The sequence below is a fragment of the Bactrocera tryoni genome, chromosome 4 (genome assembly GCF_016617805.1).
Source record: "Bactrocera tryoni isolate S06 chromosome 4, CSIRO_BtryS06_freeze2, whole genome shotgun sequence".
Classification (NCBI taxonomy): domain Eukaryota; kingdom Metazoa; phylum Arthropoda; class Insecta; order Diptera; family Tephritidae; genus Bactrocera; species Bactrocera tryoni.
The window spans coordinates 41,865,783-41,880,485 of NC_052502.1; the positions used below are offsets into that span (position 1 = coordinate 41,865,783).

The window sequence follows — 14,703 nt, forward strand, 5'->3', positions numbered from 1 at the left end:
AATACGAATATTAAAAAAATTTCCGTTTTAATAACAAAATATAATAATAATAATAAAAATATAATTTTGAATATTGCAGTGCACTGAATTGAAATAAAAAATCAAAAAACAAAGGTATTTCATAAGACTTAAGATTTTACATCAGAAAATGTATGTAAGTAAACATTTTTGGTATGGCAACATCTCAGCGACTGCAAAACAAACGGAGCTAACAGCCAAAGTAATGCATGTCAGTGCTTGTCTCTTTTTGTTAGGCCAGCAACAGTATGCCTTCCACTGATCCAGCATTTAAAAATACATTCCACATACATGTACACAAAACTATCGACATACACAAGGGAAACCTGGTTTTAGTTTGAACGCGGCGTGTAAGCAAAAGGTGCGAAAGGTTTGTTGTTGACTAGTTTGAATTATTGCGGACAGTGCAGTTTCCTTTGGAATTTATTTGTAAATTGTCCTCTTAAGGCTAATTTGAAATTAATAATGTGTAAATATCAGCAAATTTAAAAACGACAACATATGATTTTGTCAAAAATCAAGTAAAAGTGGAAGTGGAAGTTTTACAAGAGTCAGTTCAGTGAAAAACAAGTGTAGTAAAAGAAAAATCTTATGAATGTGTAATTAAGTGCTTTTATGTGAAATTTAGAAAGTCTTAATGGTGTGTTAATATACAGGAAAATCGTCAAAAATTCAAAGATGCAATAAAATTATTAAAATAGTGAGTGTTGAAGTGTATGTATGTTTGAAAAAAAGGATCTATTGACCTTAAACCCGACACACATAATTGTTGCATTGAGATTGTTCACCAGTGGATTTGTTTTAGTAGAGGTAATAACTATAAATTTATATATTATACATATGTACATATGTATATATAAGTATGTGTAAATATATTAAAATAGTTCTGTTTGTCACAAGTCGTTTGCGGCATTCTACTTTTATTTGAGGCATAACAGAAATAAGAACAGCAGTTTCACTAAATACTTACATACATATGTACATACATACATAAGATTCTTGTAGTAGTCACTATTACTCGATCTGTGTGATCATGTAATACTTTAATTGTTGTCATTATTCGGCAATCGTATACCATAAATGAAGTACGAACAATATACATACATACATACATATGTATGTATGTACGCAACAACTTTAATACGTTGACCTTTCATACCACACCTGGATTCTGTTACATTTTCAAATTGCATGCATAAACATAGGTCTGTAATTTTACATTTAGTTGAGTTCATACTTCTCACGCTCCTTTAATTTTTGAGCTAATTGCTTAAGCATATGTTTATGAACATACATTTTGTATACATACATACATATGTACATAGGCAGTTTCATGTCGAAACATCCATATGTATGGGTGGTTTTACGTCAATGTTCAGATATAATATATCCACGCACGTAAAGTGAAAAACAATAAGAGCAACTCACTGTTGCAACTTCTCTCATTCTCAGTTTGCGTACCTGTTTTCTCTTGCGAAATGCAGTTGGCTTCGTCTTTCAGTTTGCTTTAACAATTGCACTCCGTCAGCAGCAGTGTTCACAAATGTATGTATGTGTGCCTTGACTTAATATTATTGAAATGCTGTCTTATTTGTCCTACAGTCTTCATTTTCTTGTTGCTGATATTCGTACTGAGTCGTCATTTTACACTGCACCAACAGCTGTAGACTGAGATGGCGTTTACATGGCGATTCTTTTGTCGCTCCTTGTCGGCAAATTCTTTTTGGTGTCACTCTGTGTATTCACACGTCGGAAAATAGTCCAGCAACTTTCTGTCCTCCAATTCACAAAAATTTTCCCAAATGTTTGTACGGTTCGACTACGCGACACTTAGACCATGGCGCATAGTATAATAACCGGTATGGGCGACAAAAGAGTCCGTGTGTGAACTGGCAATTTCAGGGGGAAAGATTACAGTGTGCGCATTGTGTGAAGCCAGTGAATTAGAAACGTGCATAACAAATATACAATTTGACTACAATGTAAGGCACCAGTGTTGGTCCCCGTTTATACAACCAGAACTACATAGGTGAATGGGTCTTTTTTGAGTAGTACCTAAATCACAAGTATATAAATGCTGAGAGCAGGTGGAATCAAAAATTAGATGTCTTCGAAAAAGTGCAAAAGGTTTTTACCTACAACTTTTTTTAAATTAAATTAATGAACAGAACTAGACGTGGTGAGAAAAAGTAAATATTCACCACATGAACTTTTATTAGCGGATATTTTTGAGTTATGACAGACAAAGTTAAACAAATAATACTTTTGATAGATTCACATAGCCAATAAGATGACGTTACCGTAATCTGTTCGATGTACTATTTTACTCTCTTTGTTAAATAACCTCAAAAACATTATTTGGGAATACATTTTGCCTGCACTTGCAATTGCTTCTGACAGTTGTAAGATTTTGGAATTTCATGGTTAATATTTCCTTAGTTTTTATCTTGCATACATATCCATTATATAATTTGGCTATAACCGCGTAAGCGGTGTCTACGCCAATAAAGAAGAAGAAGAAGACATACACATTATAAGCATATACAATTAATTAATTGGAATTAATGTAGAATATTGCCATTGACACCTACGATAGTGATAGTTTGATAGTGGTTTAAACACCGGCAAATAAAGCAGTTGAATGTCAACACTAAAGTCTCGATGTACTATAATAAATGCTCACATGTTTAACCATAACAGGTAATAGTGTAAGCACAGTTTGGTTATCGAGTACTTTAAACAAATGTAACTTGTGTGTATAAAAGTTGAAGTACTGACTTTTCAGCTCGCTTCCTACAAAAGCGCTTAGATAGTGGGTGAATAATTTGCTTGGAAAGCCAGCGATAACTTGAAAGAGAGATAATGTAGCTGCGGAAGTAATAAACTTATTTAAATTTTTTTCGATAAAAAATAAGATTTTCAATTTTTAATGCCAATTTTGCAAAAATTAAATTTGGTTTTTTTAATCTCGAAAATTTTTTATCTCTAAAAAAGCTCCAGGGTATTGAAGATGTTGGCTCTGTTTAAGCTCTAGTTTAAAATAGTAGAACGCGAGATAGAAAAAATGTTAATTACATCGGTCAACAACATTTTTACGCGGTATACAAGGTCTGTCGCAAAAGAAACAGGACTGTTAAAAAAACAAGAAAAAATTAATATTTTTCAAAAGTTATATATTTTTATTCAAAGTAGTTTCCTTGTGCTTCGACACAGCGTTTAGCCCGGTCAATTAGCATTTCAAATGAGTGTTTAAGGTCATTTTTCGGAATGCTCTTGAGAATATCGGTCGTCGCCTTTTGGATAGCTGAAATGTCCTGAAACCAGTGTCCAAATAGGTAAAAATCACAGGGTGCCAGATCAGGTGAGTTGGGTGAGTGATTAATGATTAATATGGAGCTTTTTGTCAAAAAATCAGTGACAAGTGTCGACCGATGACACGGCGCATTAACGTGCAACAGACACCAGGCACCAGGACCCTGGCTCACGGTATTGTGGTCGAACACGACGAATGCGTGACAAAAGACGCTTCATAACACCAAGGTAAAACACAGCATTAATAGTTTGGCCAGGTGGGACGAACTCTCGGTGTACAATACCATCGGAATCGTAAAAACAAATCAGCATTGTCTTTATTTTTGACTTCTGAAGTCAAACCAAGTGTTTACAAATGAATACTTTTAATTATTCTGTCATATTCCGTAGAAGTTTCTCTTTTTAACTCTCAAATATAGTCCCCAACCATGCTTTTATGATTTAGATGTGATTCAGTGATGCGATCTATGTATGTAAAGACAGTCATAACATTTTCTACCGTGCGTATAATTAGATCTCCGGGACAATTCGATTTTTTATGTGGAAACGAGTCAGCTGATTGCCCTCTTACAACACAGGGTTGCCAGTTTCGATATTTTGTAGTAATTCATATATTGAAATATTTGTAAACGAACAGTCGAATACCATTAAATTTATAAAAGGGTATATTATTTTTATTCTCTTGCAACATGTTGCTATAGAGTAAAATAGTTTTGTTCACCTAAAGTTGTATGTGTCACCTAAAACTAAACGCTATTGAAATCCGGGTGACTGTCTGTCTGCCTGAATGAAAATGAAGATATCTTGATGAAACTTAGTACACACATTAATTTGCAAAAAGTAAGGCGAAGCCCTGTAAAGTGCCATAACTATGAACTAAAATAAGACATAGAGTACAGGGTATCGAACATCTGTGGGCTGAAAGTGTCGAAAAAATGGGCCCTGCCCTCAAATAGGTTTAATGTGCATATCTCCTAGACTACTGCAGCTACAAGTAGAATAAATCCTTTAGGTGAACTGTAAAATTGGTTGAAATCGGAAGATAACGCGTCCACTCCCCATATAACGATGTATCGGTATTTCAAAAACTGAGGGACTAGTTCGCTTTTACACAGACGGACAACAGACGAACATGATTTAATCTACTCTGCTCTTCAAGCTGATCATTTATATACATACATATGTAAGTATGTATGTATATGTATATATAGGGTCTCTGGTGTTCCCTTTTGGCGCAAATTTAATATTGTATATTTCAGGGTATACTAATATTGAGGCAACCGTTAGGCCAGTGATAATGGTTTTTATTTGAAGTTTCGTTGATAGTACTTGTTGGACACAATATGCACACACTATATCAAAAAATATGTATGCTAACATTATAAGTTTATAACCTCTGTAACGCCCCTCGTTTTAATAAAAGTTGCCGAAGTTGTTTGTGTAAAAAGTAAATTGTGCATTTCCAAAAGTAAATACTGCCACCAGCACCAAATAAATAAATGCACTCTCAAAAGCTACAAACATATGAATATATTTACATATGTGTATATGATGAGGCCACGGAATGTGTCATTTCGCTTTTATCCACTTGAACTTGTGCCCGCGGCTTACTGACTAGAACATCTCTTCGTTGCTGTCACAGCTGCTGATATGTAAAGTCATCTACTGCGCTTATGTAAATATGTATATGCTAGAACAAATAAGCGTGTGCGTTAATATATACACAGATGTACATGCATACTTTTGTGGAAAGCATAAACCGCACCTTGCCAATGTGGCCTCCACTGTTGCCCATGTCACCATGCACTATTTGGTAAATATGGATCGCATTCACCCGCGTAGTATTTGTATTCACCATTTGGTTTGGTTTGTTTATCAAGTGGTCTATTTATTTACTGCAACACGCCACGATTTGCGGCTCAGCACGATCAAGTTGGATTTATTTTTTATTCTCGGTATTTCATTCTTATTCAACTTGGTTTTTTAGGGCTATCATTATGAATGTGTTGTTTTGTTTTACGCAGCGATAAGCCAAACCAATGTGAAAGTTTTTTATTTTCATTTATGTAGTTGTAAAGCTAGAACTTGGAGAGTGGCGAATCGACCAAACAATTGATCAATTATACCAATTAATGAGGTGGTATAACTAAATCAAGATGGAATAAAAAAATTGAAAAATTGTTTATCTTTACTCTTTTGTATTGAATTTAACTGTTTAACTTTATTAATGCTTTTACATTTCAAATTTTTGGCGGTAAAAAAGCTTACATTATTCTTAGCGAGTTCGAGAGTGAGTGACTTTTTTCAGTAGGTGATCGATTTTGTAGGATTCTTTCATATATGTCATATGCGATTATTGGGCTAAGAGAAAAGGATCAAAAATAAACAGAGCTAATTTTTAACCCTCTATAGCATCTGTTCTAAGCTTGCTCGAAAACTTGGTGGCAAATATCCAAATTTTAATTTTTTAATTGCTTACATCCTCTCCTTAATAATAATTTTTGGCAATATGCCTCAATTGGAAATTCGAATGTTTTTAATTTTAACTTTATAATTATACCCACGAATGATAGAGACAATATTGAAATATCCGACTAATTCAGTAGATATTCATCTATTGATCAGTGGTGGTGGTACTTTTTATTGAGATATCGTTCGAAATTTTTAGCAAAAGTCAAGAAAGCGTTCTATATATTTTATAGACAATCTGATCAAACACTTTGCTTAAAATCAAGCTACTGAATTGTAAAACAGCTGTAAGATTATTCGGTCAAAAAACCAAGAATGGAAAATTGGTCATCAAGTCTGCAGATCAAGATGAGAAATTTTTAATGTAATGTAATATTATACGTATAAAAAGTGCGTTCCAAAGTAAACAGGACTTTTTGAATCTAGCACCCCCTGGTGGCGCCTTCTATATGTCGACTGATGCGTTAGAATCTGCTATCTTTATCGAATTGAGAATTTCATGACATTTCATCGATTGGAACTGAAGTTATTGCGTTTTAAGTGTCAGAATGTTTGTGTTATCGGTGCGAAAATATTTTTATTATTTTAAAATTGGTAAAACTTTAACCGAAACGTTTCAATTGATGAAACAAGTTTAACGTTTTCAAAGTGGTCGTGAGGACATAAATGACGATCAACATGTGGGCCAAGCAAAATCCGTGATCATTGGAAATTCCATCGAAACTGTGCGTTAATTCATCAAAAATAAGCCGAAATCATCATTGAAATTCATGGAAAAGGAATTGGAGATCTCTAAAACAACGATTTATCGTATTTTGACCGAACACTTGGGCTTACGAAAAGTGTGTGCACGGTTTGTTTCGCACAAATTGACTGACGACCAAAAATTGCACAGAATCCAACATTTGAAGGACGATTATTTGACCAAAAATCACATTTTAACCATTAACCACTCCCCGTATTCATCTTATATGGCACGGTGCGATTTCTTCCTTTTCTAAAAAATGCATTTTCCTATGAAAGGAAAGCGTTATGCAGACGTAGAGGCCATTCAAAAGGCTTTTACCGGCATACTGGCGGCCATACCAGCCCACGAGCTAAAACACTAGTTCGACATGCTTTTGGACAGTGCAAAAAACTGTATTGAAGCAGAAGGAGACTATTTTGAATAAAATGAATAGATTTTGCCGAAAAAACCATTTGTTCTGTTTTTTTTTAAGTCCTGTTTACTTTGGAACACACCTTGTAGTACATATATTTGTTTCAATTAGCTCTGTACAACTGTTACACTTTGACGAGAGTATACTATATTAAAACACTTAGGACTATTTAGTTGACATGAAATACAGCAATTCGTAGAATTGCTTGATTTTCATATGTATGTATGTATAAATATTTGTATATATACATATGTATATATCGCATAAATTAATTGTTACAATTGTTGAGATATCCTTGAATATTAAGAGTGGTAACCTTCCACTTTTCGATACATGCGTATGTGAGATAAGCAGTTTGTTGATTTTACCATTTTTGTATTAAAATCTTGTTAAACTCAGTCCCATTTTAGTTGTGACTTTAGCCTTTTAGGGAAACTTGTCACATTTAAGGACCGAATAGCAAATCAGCTTTTGCGCTATTGACATATTGCTCATGATTGTGATTTAATACAATGAGATATATAAGTATTTATTTGGCATCTTGTCTGACTGCTATTATGCAAAATCACTCTACTGTATATGATAACTCCATATCAAATGAAATCTGGAATATTGAAAGGAGCACGCTCCTACATACATACATACGAGGATTCGTGCTTTCATTTGGAATAAGTTTCTGGATGCTTTAAAGTTTAAACAATTGTATTGAATAAAATTATATGCGATATATATTGTAATTATACATAAAAAGATTGTATAACTGCCGGTGGTCTCTGCCTTTCCATCATACATGCAAGGGTAATGTTGGTAGAACAGCCGAAGGCCCTTGTTGCTAGCGCTGCTAAATATTTATTTGTTAAATAATTTATTATTGTACAAATTACTTAAAAATAAAATAAATAAAAATAAAATAAATAATGTGGGTAGAAAAAAGGCGATGGAGCAGAAGTACGCTGAGCTTATTTACGCGTGGATTAAGGGTTGGTGGAAGGTTGAGGGAGGTGTATACTGTTGGGAACTATCCATCAATATCAGCTTTATGCTTCCTGACTATTGTTGGATTGCTCCTGTGTGACTCCGATAATAGAGCGATTATAAATGTACTAGCCTTGAACTTAATGACCATTCGATCGAGGATGATTAAGGGGGGAGCCTGCTTTAGAGGCTTCAAAAAATCGATTTTTTTTAGGATATTTTTCTGAAGAAAAGAAATAATTGATTAAACCGAAATTTCTAGTTATATATTTAAACATCATCCTAAATTTTTTTTGGATACGAAATCTTTGATACTCTGCCTTTGGGGAGCAATTGGCCGATGCATCTCGCATGTGCATTTGTCGGACGGCGGGCAGGATGCTGGTCGCAATTTCTATGGGAAAGAAAAAATTGAAAGAGATTCATATTTGTTAGTAACTTATCTTCCAGTTAAACTAAGAATATTTTAATGCCAAAGATAATAAACTTTGCCCCAATTTCATACGTTTAGTTTTTTTCTATCATGCCCGCCAATTAAGAAAAATCGCGAAAATGAAGAGCCGATGAATCGCGCGTTAAAGTTTTTGCTTTCCGCCCAAGCGCTCAACTACTATTTGCCTTCTAGCTTCGACAATATTTCGAATTCCCATCTATAACTTTGGGGACATATTCTTAGATAACTTTTAAAGAGATTTAAGCTTCTAAAACAGGCTCCTCCTTAAGGAAAGCCTAACTTCGCTATAAAATCTAGACAAAGACTAGTTTGGGTAGCGAAATAGCAGGTTACAAAGCTAATGAGGTAGCAGGCCGCGCAGCTGCGCTATTGCTAGAGTTGCAACGAATCGGAGCTTGGCTGTCTTTTTGCGGGTTCCTATTGGACATTTGCGCCTGGCGGGAACATCGCGAGCGTGGGGCAACTACGGTCGCAAGATGCTTTTGTCCCAAAGTTAATCGCAAGATGACTAGCCATCTCTTCCCCTTAGCAAGTCATAATCTAACCGAAGATAAGTTGGATTTACGTTTTTAATATGAGACAAATTGTTCCTTTTTGAAAGAACATGTCATGTTCCTCACCAAAAAGGGGTGAATCGTTTTGAAGCTTTTGCAGGCAATTTATCTTTGCAAATTCTAGTAATAAATTTTCAATTATACTCCTAATATTATGTGTACAATTGTACCTTATATAGAGTAATCCAGAGGTACAGAATATCTATACAAGTTACTCGCCCAATTGCTTGCAGGATATAAGTATGTATGGAATCAGGAATACACATACAAGTAAATATTAAAAAGTACTAATCTACGACTGCCAAAAAGAAGCAATGTGGAAACTGGTTTTCACCATTTGCCAGGTGCTTTATTCATAAAATCTACTCTTTACTTCACCTGATGAGGATGGCTGCATTCATCTCATATTCGCTGTCGCTCTTGAAAGTAAGAAATAAAAGATGTGTGCTCTACACAAATGCTTGTATGTATTCTTACCGCCGAGGTATTGTATTTCACTCGTTCTAGAAACAGGTAGCCTTGATTTTTGCGTTCAAACTTTTTGCAGGAAAATGAGTTATACTGGTATGTACATAGTATATGAAGATGTAGAGTTTCCACAAAATTCAATATGATTGCTAGACTGTTGTCTGATGCCTTTTGTAAATTAATTCTATATTTGTAAAAAATTGCATAACAATTGCTCTTTATATCATATGATATTAAAGAGCGAAAAGAATTAATTTAAGTCTAAGAAATAATTCATTAATAATTGGGATGCCTTAAGGCGATTTGTGAAATTGTTTTTTTTTTTTGTTTTGGTTTGCTTATACATAGAATGTACATTAGGCTGAGCCAAACGGCCGAATGTTTTTTGCTTGCTGCTTAGAAAAATAAGTTCTTAGCCACGTCTAAGAAAATATATCTAAGTATGAGCTGTATTTCTGACCGTCAATTGTTGATTCACAAGCATCAATTCCTTTAATTTATTGACGTGTTGACCAGTGGATGTTGATGACTGTCCTGAACGTGGTTCGTCGTCAACACGTTTCGACCCTCTTTGAATAATTTGTACCAATCAAAAACTCTTGCTCGCGGCAAAAAATTATCACCAAAGGCCTTTGCCTACATTCTGAACGTTTCGGCACCAAAATTTAGTGGAACTTCTTTGGAAAGTCATCTTGAAAATTGTTTTATAAAACATAATCAAGGAAAGTTGCGCCCAACTATGCTCGAAGAAATTTTTAAAATATAAATAAAGCATAAATAAATATGTATGTAATAACTATGTACATTAACCAATTTGTATTATAGTAAATATGATCCATCTCACAATACAATTGGAATAAGTAAATTGGATTGCAAATCTACTTTTTTTAAGAAGAAATGTGTGTATGTATTCTTTGTTTTGTAAAATTTTTATTCGTACATTCCTACAGACGGACACCCTCCATAGTGAATAAACCTCGCCTCAATTTAATTGGCACGAAAACGCTCTTTTCTGGTTTCGATGTTTTTTTTTTGTAAAAAAAAAGCATTATTTAATGTAAACTCACTTCATAAGTATCTCCATATATATATTCATGGGACTTATGTTTCTGGTAGATTTACCCGGATGTTATTTTAACAAGAAGTGATGTGTTTCGGTGGCACCAGGTCTTTTTGGAGGGCCGGGAAGAGGTTGCTGATGAAGACCGCAAGAATGAGCAAATCCAAAGTGAAAACAATGCTCATTGTCTTTTTTGACATCAAAGGCATCGTATACCATACATTTTTTTCCGTATGGATAAACCGTCAAGAGACTTAAACGAAGGTTCAATCGGACTCACAGCACTTTTCTTGTGAACAGCTATCTAACTAAGGTAGTCATCCCAACTCTTCCGCCGCCCAGATGTGGCCCCACGGACTTTTTTTTGTTTCCTTGCCTGCAAAGACCGATGAAAGGCAAGCATTTTGAGACGAAAGATGGGATGCAGCACGCAACTCGACTCTCAAGGCTATTCCGGAGAATGCCTTCCGTGACACCTTCAATGCTTGGAAATCGCGCTGGCAGCGCTGCATCGACGCAGAAAAATAATTTAGTAATCAAAAGGTACATCTTGCATAAAATATGCTTTACACCTTCGCCCACAACTGCCAGTCTATTTGTTTCTTTTCAAAAGTGTTAGAAATATCTTGCAATAATTTTTTTTACTTTTATGTAATTTTGGCAGATGGGCACCTGTGGGCAAACATTTTTGAAAAAGTAGGCGTGGCCCCGCCCTATAATATAATGCGACGCTGTTTTTCCAAAAAAATTAGTGATTTTGGAAACAATCGTGCTTTAAATTTTCTTGGACCCAGATGATCTTTCAAAAAGATTTTCACTGATCTTTCCGATGTTCTAACGATGCCAGTAATATCTCTGACCGTTAATCGTCGATTCACAAGCATCAATTCCTTTAATTTATTGACGTGTTGACCAGTTGATGTTGATGACTGTCCTGAACGTGGTTCGTCGTCAACACGTTTTGACCCTCTTTGAATAATTTGTACCAATCAAAAACACTTGCTCGCGGCAAAAAATTATCACCAAAGGCCTTTGCCTACATTCTGAACGTTTCGGCACCAAAATTTAGTGGAACTTCTTTGGAAAGTCATCTTGAAAATTGTTTTATAAAACATAATCAAGGAAAGTTGCGCCCAACTATGCTCGAAGAAATTTTTAAAATATAAATAAAGCATAAATAAATATGTATGTAATAACTATGTACATTAACCAATTTGTATTATAGTAAATATGATCCATCTCACAATACAATTGGAATAAGTAAATTGGATTGCAAATCTACTTTTTTTAAGAAGAAATGTGTGTATGTATTCTTTGTTTTGTAAAATTTTTATTCGTACATTCCTACAGACGGACACCCTCCATAGTGAATAAACCTCGCCTCAATTTAATTGGCACGAAAACGCTCTTTTCTGGTTTCGATGTTTTTTTTTTGTAAAAAAAAAGCATTATTTAATGTAAACTCACTTCATAAGTATCTCCATATATATATTCATGGGACTTATGTTTCTGGTAGATTTACCCGGATGTTATTTTAACAAGAAGTGATGTGTTTCGGTGGCACCAGGTCTTTTTGGAGGGCCGGGAAGAGGTTGCTGATGAAGACCGCAAGAATGAGCAAATCCAAAGTGAAAACAATGCTCATTGTCTTTTTTGACATCAAAGGCATCGTATACCATACATTTTTTTCCGTATGGATAAACCGTCAAGAGACTTAAACGAAGGTTCAATCGGATCCGACAAGACATCGCAGCCGATTGGAAGTTGCACCACGACAACGCCTTGGCTCACACCGCTTTTCTTGTGAACAGCTATCTAACCAAGGCGGGCATCTCAACGCTTCCGCAGCCGCCCTACAGCCCAGATTTGGCCCCCGGACTGTTTTTGTTTCCTTGCTTGAAAAGGCCGATGAAAGGCAAGCATTTTGAGACGACAGAGGGGATCCAAGCAGCACGCAACTCGACTCTCAAGGCTATTCCGGAGAATGCCTTCCGTGACACCTTCAATGCTTGGAAATCGCGCTGGCAGCGCTGCATCGACGCAGAAAAATAATTTAGTAATCAAAAGGTACATCTTATAAAATATGCTTTACACCTTCGCCCACAACTGCCAGTCTATTTGTTTCTTTTCAAAAGTGTTAGAAATATATGTACATATGTACATACATATATACGGTTATTTTATTAAGGAAATAAATAACTCCAACTGTCATTATCTACAGTTTACACTTCAAACCGCTAGTGACTTTCAGTCTCTTTTCTTCTTTCCCTTTGAATTCGGGTATTATCTATTTTTTCCTATTTTGTCATTTTCTCCCTATTCGCTGCCATAGTGTGTTGCATTTTTTGCCTTAACTTATTATTTGCCGCTTCGCCACAGCAATCCCTTGGCAGCTATCTTCTTTGTTCTATTGTCTGCACAGCACATACGCTTCTTGGAAACCTGTTGGTTGCTGTCAATAATCCGTATTTAATTTAACAAAACAGCTGTGATTTTGTATGTAATTCCGTTCGTTATCCTACGAGGCATTGCAGCTGTTGATCACCTGAAAATCTTATTTTCAGGCTTCACTTGCTATAATCCACCGCTTGTTGGTTCACTTATTCCACTCAGCACTCTTACCACACAGATGCACTTATGTACATATGTATGTAGGTATGTATGTAAGTGTGTATAGATATTTGGCTTATTGTGTAAAATCATCCAATTAATTAATTTCATTTCACTGAATTCACGAATTGCCTTTGCTTCGATGCGCCATTGATTACTGTCGCACAGCAATGCTCATACATACATACAAACGTTTGCATCGGCATTGTATGTATGTATGCCGTATAAAGAAGTCGTTGTGCTGGAAAATGTTTTTTCGCCGTTAAACGAGCATATATTTTGCTTAAAAAATCGTTTGTTTTAACGAAATTCACGCAAAGTGGTTTTTTATTATTCTTTCGTGCACATATGTACATACACACATAAATCCATTGTTCATTAAATTGTTGAAAAAAATTAGCAGAATTATTAGGCTCTTCAATGAAAATTGAATTGTTGCCGTTATCGGTTTGCGTTCGAAAAAAAAAATAAAGTAACGGGTGATCCATGTAGAGTTACTTTTCTCAATTGCATTTTTTAACAGATCACTCGTGTGATCCGTGTCAAGCTGTCATGCTATTTTTGTTCAGTATTGTTAAGCATTTCATCGTGAAAAGACTTAAGCCTGAACAACGTTTACAAATTCAACTTTATAACGAAAATTCACGTTCTGTAAAGAATCAATATAAGCGGCCTGCTGAGCGTACTATTCACAACACCACCAATCATCTTGAGACCCAGCATTCATTATTAGATAATATACGACCGCATCCAGCGCACATTGAAGAAAATATAGCAGCCGTAGCTGAGAGTGTACACTAAGACCGTGGAGAGTCGATTCGGCTCCGTTCGCAGCAACTCGGACTGACGTATGGACCGACTTGGCGCATGTTACGTCAATATCTTAAATTGAAAACGTAATTGTACAAGAACTGAAGTCACTCGACCTTCCTAACAGACATCGCTTTGCTTTTTCGAGCCAAATTTTGATCAACAATAAGACCCATTTCTGGCTCAATGGGTATGTAAATAAGCAAAATCGCCACATTTGGGAAAGCTGCCATTTCATTCAGAAAAAACAACGGTTTGGTGTGGTTTGTGGGCCTGTGGAATCAACGGTCAATATTTCTTCAAAAATTATGCCGGTGAGAACGTAAAGGTATAACCGACTATTTCATGCCTGAAATTGAATCTCGGCGACATTTGGTTTCAACAAAACATCGCATCAATCAATAGATTTATTTAGAGAACACTTCGGTGAGCCCATAATTTCACGTTCTGAGCCGTTCGATTGGTCACCAAGATCTTGTGATATCACACCGTTAGACTCTTTCCTTTGGGGATGTGTTAAGTTTGAAGTTTTTGCGAACGATCCCGTTTCGATTAGGGCCTTGGAGCAAACATTCAGCAGTTATCAGTCGAAATACTCGAACGAGTCATCGAAAATTGGACTCAACAGATGGACCATCTGAGATGTAGCTGAGGCCAACATTTGAAAGAGATAATATTCAAAAAATGAATGACAAAGAATGTTCTTTCGAATGAAAATAAACATTCCCCATAAAATTAGAAGTTTCTGTGTTATTTCTTTAAAAAAGTACGAACCTCTAAATGGACTACCCTTTATATTTTAGGCATATTTAG

General features: G+C 35.4%; 1 protein-coding gene across 1 annotated transcript in view; it reads left to right on the plus strand.

The window, feature by feature from the left end:
* Positions 1–348: 348 nt before the first annotated feature.
* Positions 349–14,703, plus strand: part of LOC120774382 — a 75,877-nt gene continuing 61,522 nt past the window's right edge. The window contains exon 1 of the mRNA XM_040103992.1: positions 349–828. The gene's annotated coding sequence lies outside the window, so the exon portion shown is untranslated. The remainder of the gene's footprint in view (positions 829–14,703) is intronic.